This window comes from Heterodontus francisci, unplaced genomic scaffold, assembly GCF_036365525.1.
Source record: "Heterodontus francisci isolate sHetFra1 unplaced genomic scaffold, sHetFra1.hap1 HAP1_SCAFFOLD_398, whole genome shotgun sequence".
NCBI lineage: Eukaryota > Metazoa > Chordata > Chondrichthyes > Heterodontiformes > Heterodontidae > Heterodontus > Heterodontus francisci.
In genome coordinates this window covers 906,304-926,741 of record NW_027140825.1, presented here as the reverse complement: position 1 = coordinate 926,741, position 20,438 = coordinate 906,304, and positions in this window count along the sequence as shown.

Here is a 20,438-nt window from a genome sequence, read left to right as displayed (position 1 = left end):
GTCTTGTTACAATTGGCCAGCGCTTTGGTAAGATCACACCTGCTTTACTGTACACAGTTTTGGTCTCCACATCCGAGGAAGGCTACACTTGCCTTGGTGGCAGTACAGCGAAGGGTCACTCCATTGGTTCCTGGGATGAAAGGTTTGTCCTATGATGAGAGAGCCTGTAGTCTATGGAGTTTAGAAGAATGAAAGGTGATCTCAGTGAAACATGCAAGATTCTGAAGGGGCTTGATAGGGTAGACACTGAGAAGTTGCTTCCCCTGGCTGGGGAATCTATTTCAGCCTCAGGATAAGGGGCCAAGCATTTAGGACTGAGATAAGGAGAGGTTTCTTCACTCAAAGGGTGGTAAATCTTTGGAATTCTCTACCCCCGGGGGTGGTGGATGCTCCATTATTGAATATATTTCAGGTTGTGATAGACAGATATGTGGTGACTGATGGACTGAAGGGATATGGGGAGCGGGTGGAAAAGTGGAGTTGAGTTCGAGGATCAGTCATGATGGTATTGAATGACAGAGCAGGATCGAGGTGCCAAATGGTCTACACCTGCTCCGATTTCTCATGTTATTCTAAAATCTAGTCATTTGATTCATGATGATTCCATTAACACAATCTAAAAACCCGTTAACTTTAACTGCAGGCTCTTTACATCAGTCTTCACCCTTCAATGATCTGACCAGAATAATTCTCTGCTGACCTCTTTCAGTGTCTTCCCTGCAAGTGATACTTGGATTCATTTCTGGCCCCATCAACGTACATAACACAACATTTGCCTAAATTTAATGCCAGTTGCCATTGTGTGGCCTAATCCCCTGCCACAGGTAAATCACTTTGGATTCCACAGGACCCCTCTACTGTCTTAACCCGTGCACAGATTTTAGTGACATCTGCAAACATTCTTTTATTATTTCATTGGATGTGGGAGTCACTGGCCAGGCCAGCAATTATTGCCCATCCCTAATCGCCCTTGAGAAGGTGGTGGTGAGCTGCCTTCTTGAACCGCTGCAGTCCATGTGAGGTGGGTACACCCACAGTGCTGTTAGGAAGGGAGTTCCAGGATTTTGACCCAGCGACAGTGAAGGAACGGCCGAAACAGTTCCAAGTCAGGATGGTGTGTGACTTGGAGGGGAGCTTGCAGGTGGTGGTGTTCCCATGCATTTGCTGCACTTGGCCTTCGAGATTGAGGTCGCGGGTTTGGAAGGTGCTGTCGAAGGAGCCTTGGTGCGTTACTGCAGTGCATTGTGTAGCTGGTACACACTGCTGCCACTGTGCGTCGGTGGCGGAGGGAGTGAATATTTAAGGTGGTGTTTGTTTAGTTAGATTCCCCCAGCTGCTGTGGTGGGATTTGAACTCTTGTGCTCTGGATCATTCGGTCGAAGCCTCAGGATTACTAGTCCCAGTAACATAACAGCAATGCTACCATACCCCCAGAGACTGGGGTAAGGTGTATTACACAATTCCCAAGTTTTTGCCGTGTTTCCTTGCATTCTAGTTGCACTGTGTGTATCCTAGTGAGCCCCGCAGTAGTAAATGCTGTTGTCTTGGAGCCAGGAGCTTTTCAAGGACAGAGTGAAAGTGTTGGCCTGAGTCTTGTGCTGGGTTTCAATCCTTTTCCTGTAGTTTGATGCAGAAAGTACACTCTATCTGATCCATTCCAGGCAGTCACCAATCTGCAAGTACCAGTCCAAACAACACTCAGTCATGTTGCCCTGCCCAATGCTTCTGTGGATCATGGGTTCCTCCACGGGAACCAGGGCGTTGACCGCTGGGGACTGGAGAACCATCTAACATCTAACAAGATTCTTCACACAGGATGGCCGATCAATGGGGAGAGAATGATACAGGGTTACAGGGAGGGACAGAGGCAAAGGCAGAAGAGAGGGAATAAGAAGGAGACAAACTATTCTTCTCCAGTCACGCTGCTACATTCACACTTATATTTGCTCCACAGGTTAAGCCCAATTATAAATCAGATTTATTACATTGATAAAACTATAAAAGCACCAAAGTCGGAAGGATGAACACAAACCAGCTCAGTCTGTATCTGAGAAAAAAGAAAATTGGTAATGTTTAATGATGATACTCTGTCAGAATAATCCTAACTGCTGTTCACATCAAGGAACAGTAAATTATTTCAGTTTGGTTGACGAGGAGATTATGTATAGCAATGCAAAAAGTAACTATTACAAACATTAATTTCATCAACAATGGGACCAAATGGGGACAGTGGTGCTTCCTGTCTTAAAACTGGAAAGCAGGAATATGGAAAGCAGATCTCAAACTACATTGAGATTCTTTTCAGAGGAGGAGGCTCGTTATAAGCAGTGTGATCAAACCGCCCCTGCTGCTGTGGAAACTGCAGATAGGTCAAATAACCAGTGTCACTGGCGTTGTATTCCTTGCAGAGCACCCTCTGACCACATCATACCAACAAAACCTTAGAGGGGAACAGAGCCGGACAGGGAGAGGCCATCCCGGGGAACCCCACATGGGGAGAAATAAAGAGAGAATGAGAGAGAGAGAACAACTGGGAGGGAGCAAGGGAGAGGTAGAGTGAGGCAAAGACAGAGAGAGAGAGAGAGACAGACTGATCAACAAAGCCACTGAGAGATGGAATGATTCAGGGAAAATTAGTTCGAAAGAGAGAGAGAGAGAGAGATTGAGAGAACGAGTGACAGATAGAGAGAATGAGGCAATAGGAGGTGTAGAGACAGACAGGGAGAGACAGAGACAGAGCGAAACAGAGACAGGAAATGAGAGGAGATAGGCAGAATTAATTAGAGACAGAGAGACAGAATGAGACTGAGTGCGTTTGAGAGAGAAATAGAGACAGACAGCAAGAGTAAGCGAGGAAATGAGAGGCGAGAAAGAGAGGGGAAAGAAAGAAGAGAGTGAGATAAAGAGAGAGAATGAGAATGGGTGTGCGTGTGAGAGACAGAAAAAGCAACAGAGCTGAGAGGAAATGAGAGAAGGAAAGAGAGACAGGGATAAAGAAAGAGAATGAGAGTGAGTGTGTGTGAGAGAGGAAAAATAACAAGAGCAACAGAGACAGAGAAACAGGCATGAAGAGAGAGAGAAAGGAAACAATTTTACAGAACAATGTAAACGATGATTTTTTTAATCAATATTGGTGAAGTCTGATGTGTTTCCTGGTGCTAGCTCGCCCTCTGCTGTCCCCCTGGAGGAGAAAACACCCCAAAAATACAAAAACAACTGCAGCACAAAAAAACACTAACAAATTCAACAATAACTTCAACAGGAAAAATAAAAGCACCAATGAAAAGGGCGACACAGTGGCCCAGTTGTTAGCACCGCAGCCTCATAGCTCCAGCGACCCGGGTTCAATTCTGCCTGTGTGGAGTTTGCAAGTTCTCCCTGTGTCTGCGTGGGTTTCCTGTGGGTGCTCCGGTTTCCTCCCACATGCCATTATACATTGCCCGTGGTAAAGGTAGGTGGCAGGGAAATACAGGGACAGGTTGGGATGTGGTAGGAATATGGAATTAGTGTTGGATTAGTATAAATTGGTGGTTGGTGGTTGGCACAGACATGGTAGGCCGAAGGGCCTGTTTCAGTGCTGTATCTCTAAACTAAACTCTGAACTAAACAACTTCAACAGGAAAAACACCAACAAGTTTAACAACAACTTATTACAGGAAAAACATCAACAAATTCAACAACAACTTCAACAGGACATAACACCAACAAATACAAAAACAACTTCAGCAGGAGAAAAACACCAACAAATTCAACAACAACTGCAGCAGGATAAAAACACCAGCAAATTCAACAACAACTTCAACAGGAAAAACACCATCAAATTCAACAACGCTTTCAACAGGAAAAACACCAACAATGCCAACAACAGCTTTAGCAGGAGAAAAACATCAACAAAGTTAGCAACAACTTCAGCAGGAGAAAAACACCAATAAAATTGAACAACAACCTCAGCAGGAAAAACACCAACAAATTCAACAACCACCTCAACAGGAAAAACACCAACAAACTCAACAACAACTTCAGCAGGTTGTCTGTTCCTGGGATCTTGCCTTGTAGAAACTGGCTTCCACTCTTCCTACATTACATCAGGGGCCGTACTTCGAAACAGTAGCAAAGAATATGGGAATAGAAAAACCTATGAGATTAGCAAAAAATGCGAGATCTTGGGATTCATAAATTGACGCACAGCCTACAAAAACTAGTAAGTTATGCTGAACCTTTATAATGCTCTAGTTAGGCCACAACTGGAGAATTGCTTCCAGTTCTGGTCATCACATTTTATGAAGGAGGTGAGGGTCATAGAGTGGATGCAGAGGAGATTTACCAGAATAGTTCCAGGAATGGAGGATTTTAGTTACAAGGTTACGTTGGAGAAACTGGTGTTATTCTCCCTGGAGAAACTGAGATTGCGTGGAGACTTGATAGAGGTGTACAAGATTGTGACAGGTTTAGATAAAGATCACAAAGAAAAGCTGCTACTCACCCAGGAGTCAGTCCCCCAGCTCCACTGACTGGTCCCACAGTGTTGGTGTTCCTGCTACTCACCCAGGCGTCAGTCCCCCAGCTCCACTGACTAGTCCCACAGTGTTGGTGTTCCTGCTACTCACCCAGGAGTCAGTCCCCCAGCTCCACTGACTAGTCCCACAGTGTTGGTGTTCCTGCTACTCACCCAGGCGTCAGTCCCTCAGCTGCACTGACTAGTCTCACAGTGTTGGTGTTCCTGCTCCTCACCCAGGAGTCAGTCCCCCAGCTCCACTGACTAGTCCCACAGTGTTGGTGTTCCTGCTCCTCACCCAGGAGTCAGTCCCCCAGCTCCACTGACAAGTCCCACAGTGTTGGTGTTCCTGCTACTCACCCAGGAGTCAGTCCCCCAGCTCCACTGACTAGTCCCACATTGTTTGTGCTCCTGCTCCTCGCTCCAGCTGCAGGGAATTTACAGCACAGCAACAGGCCATTCGTCCCGATACATCCATGCTGGTCTTTTTGGTCCACACGAACGTTGTTCCACGCCCTCTTCATCGCGCCCCCAGCCACATATCCTTCTGTTCCTCTCTCCCTCATGTCCTATCCAGCATCCCCTCAGCTTAAATATATCTTCCCTATTCCCCTCAGCCTGTGATAATGAGTTCCACATTCTCCCCACTCTCTGGGTGAAGATGTTTCTCCCGAATTCCCAATTGGATTTATGGCTGACTGTCTTATATTGATGCCCCACCCCTTTTTCTGGTCTCACCCGCAAATGAAAAAAAACTTCTCTACATTTATCTGATCAAAAACCCTTTCATAATCTTAAAGAGCTCTATCAGGGCACTCCTGAGCCTTCTCTTTTCAAGCGATAACAGCCCAATCTGTTCAGTCTTTTTCTGATCATTATATCCTCCCAGTTCTCCTATCATCCTTGAAGATATTTCCGTGCAACTTTTCCCCGACGTTCAATGCAACCTGTGTCTTCATCATGTCAAAGACATGTTCACACTGCAACAGGTAAACCCAACAGGATACAGAGCTGCAGGCTTTTATCTGTAACAGGTGTTTCTCTTGGTGTTTTTGTTGAACTGCTCCGTCTCTCTGAGTCACTGTGCTGACTCCAGGCACAGAAATACAGGGCCGAGTGATTCTCCTGCAGGCTGGTGGACTCCAGGTTGAACTGGGAGCCAGTCGGTCGTTTGGCGCTGAAACCCTCCACCGTCCCCTCTGAGTTCACACCTGGTGTAGCTGCGGAGTAAAACATCAGCCGCGGCTCCTTCCCCGGTCCTGTCTGTACCAGAACATGGAACCGCAACTCTCACCCTCCACACGGCACTCCAGTCCCACTCCCTCCCCAGGAAATCTGGAGATGGCGGTGGGAGTCTGGCGGACCCTCGCGGAGATTGCGCCTGGGGGAAGAGACCAGGAGAGAAGAAAGTCAGTGAACATGGACAATCTGGGATGTGAAGAATGAAGGAAGAAGAGAAAGATAGAGAGAAAGAAAATAAGAAAGAGAGCTGTTGATAAAAACAATGGGGGTGTGTGGTGGTGGTGAGAAAGATCCCTTACTTTGAAATAAGACCATGAGACTCAGTAACAGATACATCTTCCACTGGAAGCTTATCCTGCAATTGGGAAATCAGTGGAGAGAAGAGAGTTGAGTCTTGTGAGGAGCCACATGTAGACTCAAGCAAGTGATTCAGGTTTGCACAACACCTCCCTCCCTGATGGGGAACCCACGCCCCTCTCTCTACCATTGGCTGCCAGTAGTTGCTGTTGCATTTGTTGGTATCATTCTGCTGCTGAAGTTGTTGTTGTATTTGCTGGTGTTTTTCTCCGACTGAGGTTGTTGAATTTGTTGGTGTTTGAATCTCCTGCTGATCTGTTGTTGAATTTGTTGGCCTTGTTCTCCTGCTGAGGTAGTTGTTGTGTTGGTTGGTGTTTTCCCTGCTGAGGTTTTTGTTGTACTTGTTGTTTTCTTCCCTGTTTAAATTGTTGTTCATCTTGGTTTTTGCATGTTGAGGTTGTTGATGTATTTTTGGTGCTGTTATTTTCTATTTTTTATTTCATTCATGGGATTTTGGGCGATGCTGGTTGAGGTCAGCATTTATTGTCCATCCCTAATTGCCCCTTGAGAAGGTGGTGGTGAGCTGCCTTCGTGAACCACTGCAGTCCATGTAGTGTCGGTACACCCACAGTGCTGTTAGGAAGGGAGTTTCAGGATTTTGACCCAGCGACAATGAAGGAACGGTGATATAGTTCCAAGTCACGATGGTGTGTGACTTGGAGGGGACCTTGCAGGCGGTGGTGTCCCCATGATTCTGCTGCCCTTGTCCATCTAGTTGGTAGAGGCCGCGGGTTTGGAAGGTGCTGTTGAAGGAGCCTTGGTGCATTACTGCAGTGCTTTTTGCAGCTGGTACATACTGCTTCCACTGTGCGTCGGTGGTGGTGGGAGTGAATATTTAAGGTGATGTTTGTTTAGTTAGATTCCCCCAGAAGCTGTGGTGGGATTTGAACACCTGTGCTCTGGATTATTCAGTCGAGGCCTCTGGATTACTAGTCCCAGTAACATAACAGCTATACTACCATACCCCCAAAGACTGGAGGAAGGTGTATTACATCATTCCCGAGTTTATGCCGTGTTTCCTTGCATTCTAGTTACACTGTGTGTGTACTTGTGAGCCGCGCAGTAGTAAGTGATGTTGTCTTGTGCACGGGAGCTTTTCAAGGACAGAGTCAAAGTGTTGGCTTGAGTCTCGTGCTGGGTTTCAATCCTTTTCCTGCATTTAGATGCAGAAAGTACACTCGATCTAATCCATTCCAGGCAGTCACCAATCTGCAAGTACCAGTCCATACCAGTCATGTTGCCCTGCCCAATACTGCTGTGGAACGTGGTTTCCTCCCCAGGAACCAGGGCGTTGGCCGCCGGGGACTGGAGAACCATCTAACATCTGACAAGATTCTTCACACAGGATGGCAGATCAATGGGGAGAGAACGATAGAGGGTTACAGGGAGGGACAGAGGCAAAAGCAGAAGAAAGGGATTAAGAAGGAGACAAAATAATTTCCTCCAGTCACGCTGCTGCCTTCACACTTATATTTGCTCGACAGGTTAAGCCCAATTATAAATCAGATTTATTACATTGATAAAACTATAAATGCGCCAAACTCGGAAGGATGAACACAAACCAGCTCAGTCTGCATCTGAGAAAGAGGAAAATTGGTAATGTTTAAGGATGACACTCTGTTAAAAGAATACTAACTGCTGTTCAGATCAAGGAACAGTAAATTATTTCAGTTTGGTTGACGAGCTGATGATGTATAACAATGCATAAAGTAACTATTACGAACATTAATTTCATCAACAATGGTAACAAATGGGGATAGTGGTGTTTCCTGTCTTAAAGGTGGGAAGCAGAAATATGGAAAGGCAAGGAATCATGACCAGTATCTCCGAATAACACTTCAGTATCTTCTGTCAGCAGATCTCTAACTAGTTTGCTTTAGTTTAGAGAAACAGCACTGAAACAGGCCCTTCTGCCCACCGAGTCTGTGCCGACCATCAACCACCCATTTATACGAATCCGATACTAATTCCATATTCCTACCACATTCCCACCTGTCCCTATATTCCCCTACCACCTACCTATACAAGGGGCAAATATATAATGGCCAATTAACCTATCAACCAGCAAGTCTTTGGCATGTGGGAGGAAACCGGAGCACCCGGAGGAAACCCACGCAGACACAGGGAGAACTTGCAAACTCCACACAGGCAGTACCCAGAATTGAACCCGGGTCGCTGGAGCTGTGAGGCTGGATCTGTGAGATTCGTTTCAGAGGAGGAGGCTCGTTATAAGCAATGTGATCAAACCGCCCCGCTACTGTGGAAACTGCAGACAATGTTGAATAACCACTGTCGCTGGCATTGCATTCCATACAGAGCACCCTCTGGCCACATCATACCAACAAAATCTTAGAGGGCAACAGAGCTGGACAGGCAGAGGCCATCCCAGGGAAACCCACATAGGGAGAGATAAAGAACGAGTGAGAGAGAGAGGACAGCTGAGAGGGAGCAAGGGAGAGGTAGAGTGAGGCAAAGACAGAGAGAGAGAGACAGACTGATCAACAAAGCCACTGAGAGATGGAATGATTCAGGGAAAATTAGTTCGAAAGAGAGAGAGAGAGAGAGAGATTGAGAGAACGAGTGACAGATAGAGAGAATGAGGCAATAGGAGGTGTACAGAAAGACAGGGAGAGACAGAGACAGAGCGACACAGAGGCTGAAAATGAGAGGAGATTGTAAGAATTAATGAGAGAGAGAGAGAGAATAAGAGTGAGTGTGTGTGAGAGTGAAATGGAGACAGACAGCAAGAATAAGCAAGGAAATGAGAGGCGGGAAAGAGAGGGGAAGGAAAGAAGAGAGTGAGATAAAGAGAGAGAATGAGATTGGGTGCGTGTGTGAGAGACAGAAAGAGCAACAGAGCAGAGAGGAAATGAGAGAAGGAAGGAGAGACAGTGATAAAGAGAGAGAATGAGAATGTGTGAGAGAGGAAAGGTAACAAGAGCAACAGAGAGAGAGAAACAGACATGAAGAGAGAGAGCCAAGAAACAATTTTACTGAACAATGTTAACCTTTTTAAAAAATCAATATTGGTGAAGTCTGCTGTTCCCCTGGAGGAGAAACCCCCCCCCCCCCCACAAAATACAAAAACAACGGCAGCAGAATAAAAATACGAACAAATTGAACAATAACTTCAACAGGAGGAAAGAAAAACAACAATAAATTCAATAACAACCTCAACAAGAAAGACACAAACAAATTCAACAACAACCTCAACAGGAAATAGCACAAATAAATCCAACAACTTAAAGAGGAAAAAGTACCAACAAATTCAACAACAACTTCAACAGGAAAAGCACCAACAAGTTCAACAACAAATTCAAATGGGAAAATACCAACAAATTCAACAACAACTTTAACAGGAGAAAAACACCTCCAAGTTCAACAACAAACTCAACAGGAAAAATGCCAACAAATTCAACAACAAACTCAACAGGAAAAACAGCAACAAAGTCAACAACTTCAGCGGGAGAAAACACCAACAAAGTCAACAACAACTTCAGCAGGATCTGCACGTTGTCTGTTCATGGGATCTTGCCTTTTAGAAAGTGGCTGCCACTGTTCCTACATTACAGCAGTGGCCGTACTTCGAAACAGTAGCAAAGAATATGGGAATAGCAAAACATGCGAGATCTTGGGCTTCATAAATAGAGCCATTGAGTGCAAAAACTGGGAAGTTATGCTGAACCTTTATAAAGCTCTGGTTAGGCCACAACTGCAAAATTGCATCCAGTTCTGGTCACCACACTTTAGGAAGGAGGTGAGGTTCCTTGAGAGGGTGCAGAGGAGATTTACCAGAATGGTTCCAGGAATGGAGGATTTTAGTTACAAGGTTAGGTTGGAGAAGCTGGGGTTGTTCTCCCTGGAGAAACTGAGATTGCGTGGAGACCTGATAGAGGTGTACAAGATTGTGACAGGTTTAGATAAAGATTACAAAGAAAAGCTGCTCCTCACCCAGGAGTCAGTCCCCAGCTCCACTGACTAGTCCCACAGTGTTGGTGTTCCTGCTCTTCGCTCCAGCTGCAATGAATTTACAGCCCGACACGTCCTTGCCGACCTTTTTGGTCCACACGAACGTCGTTCCACGCCCTCTTCATCTCGCCCCCAGCCACATCTCCTTCTGTTCCTCTCTCCCTCATGTCCTATCCAACTGCCCCCCTCCCCCCCAGCTTAAATACATCTTCCCTATTCCTTTCATCCTGTGGTACTGAGTTCCACATTCTCCCCACTCTCTGGGTGAAGATGTTTCTCTCAAATTTCCAATTGGATGTATTGGTGACTGTATTATATTGACGCACCTGCCCCGTTTTTACTGGTCTCACCCGCAAATGCAAACATTTTTCTCTACATTTATCTGATCAAGACCCCTTTCATAATCTTAAATATCTCGATCAGGTCACTCCTCAGCCTTCTCTTTTCTAGAGAAAAGAGCCCCAGTCTGTTCAGTCTTTTCCTGATCATTATAACCTCTCACTTCTCGTATCATCCCTGAACATCTATCTGTGTCTTCTTCATGTCGAAGACATGTTCACACTGCAGTAGGTAAACCCAACAGGATACAGAGCTGCAGGCTTTTATCTGAAACAGGTGTTTCTGTTGGTGTTTTTGTTGAACTGCTCCATCTCTCTGAGTCACTGTGCAGACTCCAGGCACAGCAATGCATGGCCGAGTGATTCTCCCACAGGCTGGAGGACTCCAGGTTGAACTGGGCGTCAGTCGGTCACTTGGCGCTGAAACACCCCACCGTCCCCTCTGAAATCACACTTGGTACAGCTGGGGAGTAAAACATTATTTTGAAATAAGACCATGAGACTCAGTAACAGATGCATCTTCCACTGGAAGCTTATCCTGCAATTGGAAAATCAGTGGAAAGAAGAGAGTTGAGTCTTGTGAGAAGCCACATGAAGATTCAAGCAAGTGATTCAGGTTTGCACAACACCCCCCTCCCTGATGGGAAACCCACGCCCCTCTCTCTCCCATTGGCTGCCAGTAGTTGTTGTTGCATTTGTTGGTATAATTTTGAAGTTGTTGTTGTATTTGTTGTTGTATTTGCTGGTGTTTTTCTCCAACTGAGGTTGTTGAACTTGTTGGTGTTTGAATCTCCTGCTGATCTGTTGTTGAATTTGTTGGCGCTGTTCTCCTGATGAGGTAGTTGTTGTTTTTGTTGGTGTTTTCCCTGCTGAGGTTTTTGTTGTACTTCTTGTTTCCTTCCCTGCTTAAGTTGTTGAATTTTTTTTACGTTGAGGTTGTTGTTTTATTTTGGAGTTTTTCCCCTGCTGAGGTTATTTTCTGTTTTTTAACTCATTCATGGGATTTTGGGCGATGCTGGTTGAGGCCAACAATTATTGTCCATCCCTAATTGCCCATTGAGAAGGTTTTGGTGAGCTGCCTTCTTGAACCGCTGCAGTCCATGTTGGGTGGGTACACCCACAGTGCTGTTCGGAAGGGAGTTCCAGGATTTTGACCCAAAGTTAGTGAAGGAACGGCCGATATACTTCCAAGTCAGGATGGTGTGTGACTTGGAGGGGAACCTGCAAGTGGTGGTGTTCCCATGCATCTGCTGCCCTTGTCCTTCTAGGTGGTAGAGGTTGCGGGTTTGTAAGGTGTTGACGGAGGGAGCCTTGGTTCATTGCTGCATTGCATCTTGTAGATGGTACACACTGCTGACACTGAGCATCAGTGGTGGAGGGAGTGAATGTTTGTAGATGGGGTGAAAATCAAGCGGGCTGCTTTGTCCTGGACGGTGTCGAGCTTCTTGAGTGTTGTTGGAGCTGCACCCATCCAGGCAAATGGACAGTATTCCATCACACTCCTGACTTGTGCCTTGTAGATGGGTAACAGGCTTTGGGGAGTCAGGAGGTGAGTTACTCGCCGCAGGATTCCTAGCCTCTGACCTGCTCTTGTAGCCACAGTATTTATACGGCTACTCCAGTTCAGATTCTGTTCAATGGCAATACCCAGGATGTTGATAGTGGGAGATTCAGCGATGGTAATGCCATTGAATGTCAAAGGGAGATGGTTATATTCTCTCCTGTTGTAGATGGTCAATGCCTGGCACTTGTGTGGCGCGAATGTTACTTGCCACTTATCAGCCCAAGCCTGGATGTTGTCCAGGTCTTGCTACATCTGAACACAGGCTGCTTCAGAATCTGAGCTGTCGCGAATGATGCTGAACATTGTGAAATCATCAGTGAACATCCCCACTCTGACCTTATGATTGAAGGGAATTTCATTTATGAAGCCGTTGGAGATGGTGGAACAGGACGTACTCGGGGATGGCGATAGCGAGCTCTGTGACATTGTCTGAAAGGCATGATTCCCTGAGTATGACTATGTCAGGTTGTTGCTTGACAGCTCTCCCAACCTTGGCACAAGGCCCGAAATGTTGGTAAGGAGGACCGTGCAGATTCAACATGTTGTTGCATCTGCTGCTGTTTTTCACCTGCTGAAATTGTGTTTGTTGCTTTTCTTCTCCTGACGCACTTCTTGAATTCTGTTGGTGTTTTTTTCTCCTCCTGACATTGGTTGGTGAGCTTTTTTTTGCCAACGTTGCTTCTGAATTTGTTGGTGTTTTCCCTCGCTGAGGCTGTTGTTGAATTTGTTGATGCTTTTCGTGCTGAGGTTTTTGTTGTATTTGTTGTATTGCCCGGAGGAGGTTACAGAGATAGGGAGGGTTGTAGGGCTGGAGGAGGTTACAGTGATAGGGAGTATTGTAGGGGCTGGAGGAAGTTACAGAGAGAGGGAGGGTTGCAGGTCTGGAGGAGGTGACAGCGATAGAGAGGGTTGTAGAGCTGGAGAAGGTTACAGAGATAGGGAGTATTGTCGGGGCTGGAGGAGGTAACAGAGATAGGGAGGGTTGTCGGGGCTGGAGGAGGTTACATCGATAGGGAGCGTTGTCGTGTCAGGAGGAGGTTACTGAAATAGGGAAGCTTGTAGGGGGCTGGAGTGGGTTATGGAGATAGGGAGGGTTGCATTACCTTAAGCAGGATACAGACATAGGGAGGATTGGAGGAGCTGGAGGAGGTTACAGAGAGAGGGAGGGTTGCAGGGGCTGGAGGAGGTTACATGAACAGGGATAATTGTCACTGTTCATCGAGTGTACTCAGTGTTAACCCCAGTATCATTCTGGTGAATCTCAGCTGTATCTGGTCTCAGGCAAACAGCTGCTTGTTGAGGAAGGTGCCCAGACTGTGTGCAATATTCCAAATGTAGACTAACCAGAGCCTCCTACAACTGTGGCATTACCTCCAAACCCTTTGCATTGTAGCTTCTTCCATTAATCACACGTTCCACAATGCATGACTGGATGCACGCATACACCACACACACACTCCCAACCCTCTCTCTCTCCCACCCCCTCTCTCTCCTCAGTTTGTTTGACTATGTTGTTAGTTGTGCATCTTTGTCCTTCAGCTGATCTTATCTGTGCCTCTGATATGAAGAGTCTATTGTTCTCAGTCCTTGACAAACACAACAGCTTCCTGCTTTGCAAAAGTTGACATTTTCCTAGTTGACACACGGCACAACATTCAAATCTGTTAGTCCCAGGGAATGCAAATATCAAAGCCGGCTCAGAAGAGCTAATGGGCCCATTGTGGGACTGAATGAATATCTGACAACCTGGCATGGACACAGGGGCACTGACAGAATCAGCAATCCAGAGAGAATGGAAACTGTGGAAACTATCAGGGACGAGGCGTTGGACATGGGCTGGTTGGAACTGAGATGCACATTCAGACGCCCCTTTTCACAGGCAGTGTAACATTGAATAACAATGTGCTTCAAGGTGATTGTGATTACTGAGGGGACAGTGACATTGTGATTCTGTCACAGGAATATTATCTAGAACCCTGGACTGACTGCACTGCCCAATGTGCTAATGATCTAACAGAGAAATGTGGGGACAGACGAATCCCACCCCATCAGAAACAAATCCTCGAATAGTCCAACAGAGGGAGGCCATTCGGCCCATCGAGGGTTTGTCATCTCTTTCGAAAATCAACCCAGTTAATCCAACTCCCCACACTTTCACACATAATTCCCTCATTTAATTCCCCTTCAAGTATTGAGCCAATTCCCTTTTTGAATAATACCATTGAATTTCCACCACCCTATCAGACATTGCCCTCCAAATCCAAACCACTCATGATATTAAAAAACATTTATCCTCATGTCACCTCTGGTACCTTTGCCCATCACATTAAAGCTGTGCCCTCTGGTGATCTATCGAATCTCCCCTTAACCTTCTCTACTCTAAGGAGAACTCCCCTTTCTAGCCCAGTCTTTTTACTTGACTGAAATTCCTCACCAACTGAACCATCCGAGAAATTTTCTTCTGCATCCTCTCCAAAGCCGACAGGTCTTTCCCAAAGTGTGGTGCCCAGAATTGTTCCAACAGGGACCGAACTGGTGTTTTATACAGGTTTGGCATGACTCCCGGAGTTTTGTACTCGACCTCTCTATTTACAAAGCCCAGAATGTAATATGATTTATTAATCGCTTTCTCAACCTACCCTGTCACCTTTAAATATTCCTGCACAAGCACCCCCAGTTCTCTCTGTTCTTGCACCACTTCACAAATTGTTTTGTTTCATCTCTCCTCATTCTTTCAGTCAAAATCAAACATATCAAAGACTAATCCCACCCATATCTGGGAAAAATTACCTGCTTATTATTATTCGGTCAGTCATGGACAATGGTCTGCCAGTAACTCTATAAAGTTTACATACAACACTTTTGCTTCCATAAATCAACATCCTGGGTGGTTCTTGTACTGAAGTTTATACCTGAAGCCCACTGCTATCCCAATGTTAGCAGGTGAGGAGCATTCAGTGACTGAGACATTAACATTTGGTCAGGGACCCCTCACAATATCCCATGTCCTGAATACTCAAACACTCTCTCACTGAGAAATTTATGTCCTCCTCATTCTGGTTTGTATGTGTTACTAACGCTGTATCTGTGCTATTTCGGAGATGGTATCACTGTCGCTGATGTGAGGATTTCATTGTTCTCATTCTGTGACTATATTCTGAAAAACAGAATCATTTACTTTAACCCCAACGACCTCAAGGAGGAAAATGGATGTCCGATCATTTGTCTCTCCGGAACATCTTGTTTCTCTGCCCCCTCTCATCATCCCCCCAATACTGACCCACTACTGATAAGAGAGGCATGTCTCCTGTGAATATTCTCTCCCTAATACTTAATGCCTATGAAAGATCAAATATACACAGCCAACTGGCAAATACTATCTATAATATTCAGAGTCCCAGCCCCAGGCTCCAATCTCCCTACACACTCTCTGTTGGGTAACTGAAGACAAGTTATGTTACAACAGCAAATCCCCGTGGGTTAGCATGGTCCCAGGAGAAATATTAATTTGGTTTATTATGGCAGCTACTTTAACCAAAAGGCCTTCGTTTGCATAGATTATGTAATGTCATTCATCATTACTAAATGTTAATATTTCAGCCAACCAGCACTGCAGTCAATCCGTCGTGGTGTATATAGGAGTTGGAGCTGACACTGAGACTGACACTGTTCACAGCAGAGTGGACCCGAGACTGAGGAGCAAGCAGCTGGAACTGAACCGACAACATCTCCCACCCAGTGACACCTCCATTGGAGACTCTGGTAAGCAGTCGGGTATGGGAGGACTGTTAGAAAAAGCAAAGGAGTTTGTCACTTGCTCGGTGTTGACCCAGGGGGTGTGTGTCCTGCTTCTCCTGAAACAACACCATCTTCCTGAATAACCTTTGTCAGAAATTCAAAGAGGTTTGTTTCAGGGATGCAGGAGACAGACCTGGAGGAGAGAGTCAGGAACACATGTGGTTTATTCATAAAAGCTTTGGAGAGTGGAAAGGGTGAAGGATTGGAGTCAAGTTCCTGATGTTTAACAAGAACATGTAGCTGAGCTCACCTCTGTCTGTAAGAGCCCCAGTGAGAGAGAGATAATTAGATGGAGCTCACCTCTCTAAAACAGATATACTGACGAACTGCTCGGCAACTCCCTATTTAATATTCCCTCCAATTTCCCGACTCGGTAATCTCTCTCAAATGTTTGTCTTGTGTTTCCCTTTCCAGAATCTCACCAGTAAGATGTGGACTCGGCTGATCATTCTGGGTTACCTGAGTGAGTAACTTTCATTCTCGACAAAGTTCACCCCCAGTACAACTAGAACAAGCTGTGTTTATTCAAACCGTTACATAGAAAAATCTCCCAAGATGTTCCACAGAAATCTGATTGAAGAAATGTCTGACACACGGCAGGGAAGGAGATGATTGGAGGGCTGACTGTTAGTTTAAAAGAGCAGACGGAGGTGGAGAGGCAGAAAGGTTTAGGAGGCTAGACATCTTGAAGCCACATCAGACACTGCTGGAGGAAAGGGAGTGGAGGGAATTTATACAGGAGGCTTGGGTCAGAGAAACAGAGAGTTGGTGAAGATTACAGAAATGTGGTGGGAGAGGGCGGGAGAGGTCATGAAAGAATTTGAACAGGAAGATGGAAGTTGTACATCAAAGGCGTTTGCAGCTGTGAACCAATGTGGGTCAGAGAGCACAGGGCTGATGTATGACTTAAACTTTCTGCAAGATAACATGCAACAGCAGTGTGTTGGAGGAGACCTGACTTCTGGAAAGTGGAAGCTGGGAGGCTGGCCAGGAGTGGATTAGAAGATTTGATTCTCCAGAAGGTAGAGGGTTTTTGGTAGAGGATTGGCTGAGGCAAAATCTGTGATGGTGGATATTACGGAGGTTGTAATTGGATGTCCTTGTGATGAGGAGGCGACAGGGAAGGAAGCTGGGCACAGTCAGAAGCTGATGAGAAATTGGAGAGGGACAAGATAGATTCTCGGGGTACGCTAGAGGTAGCAGTGCTGGAGTGGGTAGGGAAGACACTGCAGGAGATTCTCTGGCTGAGACTAGACTGGGTTGAGTGGAAATAGGCCAGAGCAGTTCCACCCAGCTGGACATGGAAGGAGAGGTGTTGGCGATGGATAGTGTGGTGAATTGTGTCAAAGACTGCCGACAATTCGAGAAGGATGATCAGAAACAGTATTCCTGACTTGGCTCTTGCAACTTCTCTGCTGCTCAAACCCTTTAGCAGTACTTTGGTACCTCTAGACTTGACTATTCCAAAGATCTCCTGGCTGATCTCTCACATTCCACCTTCTGTACATTTTGGTCATCCAGTATGATACTGCCCAAGTCCAGTTCACCTTTCATCTCCGTGCTCACTGACCTACACTGGCTCCCGGTTCAGCAAGGCCTGGATTTCAATATTCTCACAATCGTTTCCAGATCCTTCTATCACCTCGCCGTTCCCTACCGCTGAAATCATCTCCAGCCCCACAACCCTCGGAGATCTCTGCGCTCCTCTAATTGAGGCCTCTTGAGTATTCCCGATTCGAATCCCTTCCACCATTGGCAGCTGTGCCTTCACCTGCCGAGGCTTAACGCTATGGAATTCTCTCCCTCAACTTCTCCGTCTCTCCACCTCTCTTTCCTCCTTTCAGACACTCCTTAAAACCTACCTATTTGACATAGCATTTGGCCACCTGCCCGACCAGCTGCTTCTGTGGATCAGTGTCAGTTCGGGATGGTAACACACCGATGAAGTGCTTTGGGACATTTTATTACATCAAAGGCAGTACATAAACGCAGGTTGTTGTTGGTTTTGAGACTACACGTTCCCTCTGCAGGACCCACCAGTCACACTGGGTCGCTTGTGCTCCACCTGGCAGTTCTCGCTCCTCCTCCACTTTACATCTTTCCTGCTGGGATGAAGTGAAGCTGAGATATTTACTGCTTTCTGTTACCTGAGAGCTGGTGGTTAATCTAGAATAGGGAGGACTGTCTGTGAGCAGTGAGTTAGAGGGGGAGGCTGAGCTGGGAGACAGATGGAAACCCAGTTTAGAGAAGGAGGACATTTTCCATCTTTAATCTGCGGGGCTTTGCCCAGGGCGGAGGGTGAAACTGAGATTATTGGTATTTCGGGAGGGTACAAGGCGCTGTGTAACATTAACTGTACTTTATATTAACATTAAACATCTTTCTGTCACTCAGTCACAGACTCCACACTCACTGACCCGTGTGTAAATCACACAGTCCTGGACCAGCCCTGGAGGAGCATCGATTGTAATGTCACTGTGGGCTCCGGTCAGGAGAAGTGTGATGATAATCTTGCTCAAGGATGGTACAGATTTAAAAGGTAATGTAAAGGAACAAATTCTGGGTAAATCAGTTAATGAGGGAGGAGTAATGGATTTCCCCCAGTTTCTGGCACTATCTGTTGTTACCAGTCTCTCTAACAGTTAATATTTACCATCAGTTCAGGGACTGACTCTGTGATTATTGTTTCAGTTCTGGTGGATGGAAGATTCCGGACACTGTTGTCCCAGATTTTCACTGCTCCACACGTGCCACAGGCTGGTTACAGGGTAATTTCCGTCTTTAAAATATCAGATTTACATTCACTGTCCAGCACTGTTCACGTGGGTTACTTTCTTCAATATTCATAAACTCTCATTTCAGGTTCCCATCCCAGTGTGGGACAGGGGGAAGTAACGAGGACAGTTTGTTTTAACAAGGCTGGAAATCGCTGTCACTGGACCCAGGAAATAAAGATCAAAAACTGCAGCAGTTATTTTGTTTATGAGTTGAAGCCTCCACCCGACTGTAACGCTGCTTATTGTACAGGTAGATTGCTGTTTGTATATGGTGCAGATGGGTGATTCTGGGATGTCCCGTGTCACCCATGGGAATGAGACAGTTTACTCACTGCCCTCCTTTTTGTAAGGGACACAGTGAATAAAGGATCTGTAAAACAGAGTGAACTCTTCACTAAAACTCTAGGGAACTGAAACATGCGCTCACTGTCTGGAGAGAGGGCTGGCATGTCTGGGTAGTATTCTGTCAGGTCTGCAATTGAGGAGATTCAGGTTTTCTGGTGAGTGTCAGACACAGCAGCAGGATCCTGACAGACTCTATGTGAAGGGCAGTCACTCTCACCTCACCTCTTGAGTTCAGCTCTTTTGTCAATGTTTGAACCACACTGTAATGAGGTCAGGAGCTGAGTGACCCCGGCGGAACCCAAACTGACCATCACTGAACAGGTAATTGCTGAGTAAGTGCCGCTTGATAGCACTGTCAACGACACCTTCCATCATTTTACTGATGATAGAGAGTAGACTGATGGGACGGTAATTGGGTGGCTTGAACTTGCCCTGCTTTGACTTGTCCTGCTTTTTATGCACAGGACATGCCTGGGCAGTTTTCCACATTGCAGGGTAGATGCCAGTGTTGTAGCTGTACTGGAACAGCTTGGCTAAGGATGCAACAAGTTCTGGAGCACAGGTCTTCAGTACTACTTCCGGGATATTGTCAGGGCCCATAGCCTTTGCAGTATCCAGTGCCTTCAGTCATTTCTTGATATCAAGCGGAGTGAATCGAATTGGCTGAAGACTGACATCTGTGATGCTGGGGATTGCAGGAGAAGGCCGAGATGGATCATCAACTCAGCACTTCTGGCTGAAGATTTTTGCAAATGCTTCAGCCTTATCTTTTGCACTGATGTGCTGGGCTCCCTGATCATTGAGGATGGGGATATTTGTGGGGCCACCTCCTCCAGTTAGTTGTTTAATTGTCTTCTGCCATTCACGACTGGATGTGGCAGGACAAGAAATACTGGAATCACTCAGCGGGTCTGGCAGCATCTGTGGAAAGAGAAGCAAAGTTAACGTTTCGGGTCAGCGACCCTTCTTCGGAACTCATTTGATCCGTTGGTTATGGGATCGCTTAGCTCTGTCCATCGCATGCTAATTATGCTGTTTGGCATGCAGATAGTCCTGTGTTGTAGCTTCACCAGGCTGACACCTCATTTTGAGGTATGCCTTGTGCTGCACTTTGCATGCCCTCCTGCACTCTTCATGGAACCAAGTTTGGTCTCCTGGCTTGATGGTCATGATCGATTGGGGGATATACCGGACCATGAGGTTACAGATTGTAGTTGAGTACAATTCTGCTGCTGCTGTTGTTCCCACAGCACCTCATGGATGCCCATTGTTGTATTGCTAGACTTGTTTGAATCTATCCCATTTAGCATGGTGATAGTGCCACACAACACGATGGACGGTATCCTCAATGTGAAGGTGGGACTTTGGCTCCACAAGGACTGTGCGGTGGTCACTCCCACCAAGACTGTCATGGACAGATGGATATGTGGCAGGCAGATTGGTGAGGATGAAGTCAAGTATATTTTCTCCTCTTTTTGGTTCTGTCATCACCTACCGCAGTCCCAGACTAGCAGCTTTGTCTTTTAGGACACGGCTAGCTCGGTAAGCAGTGG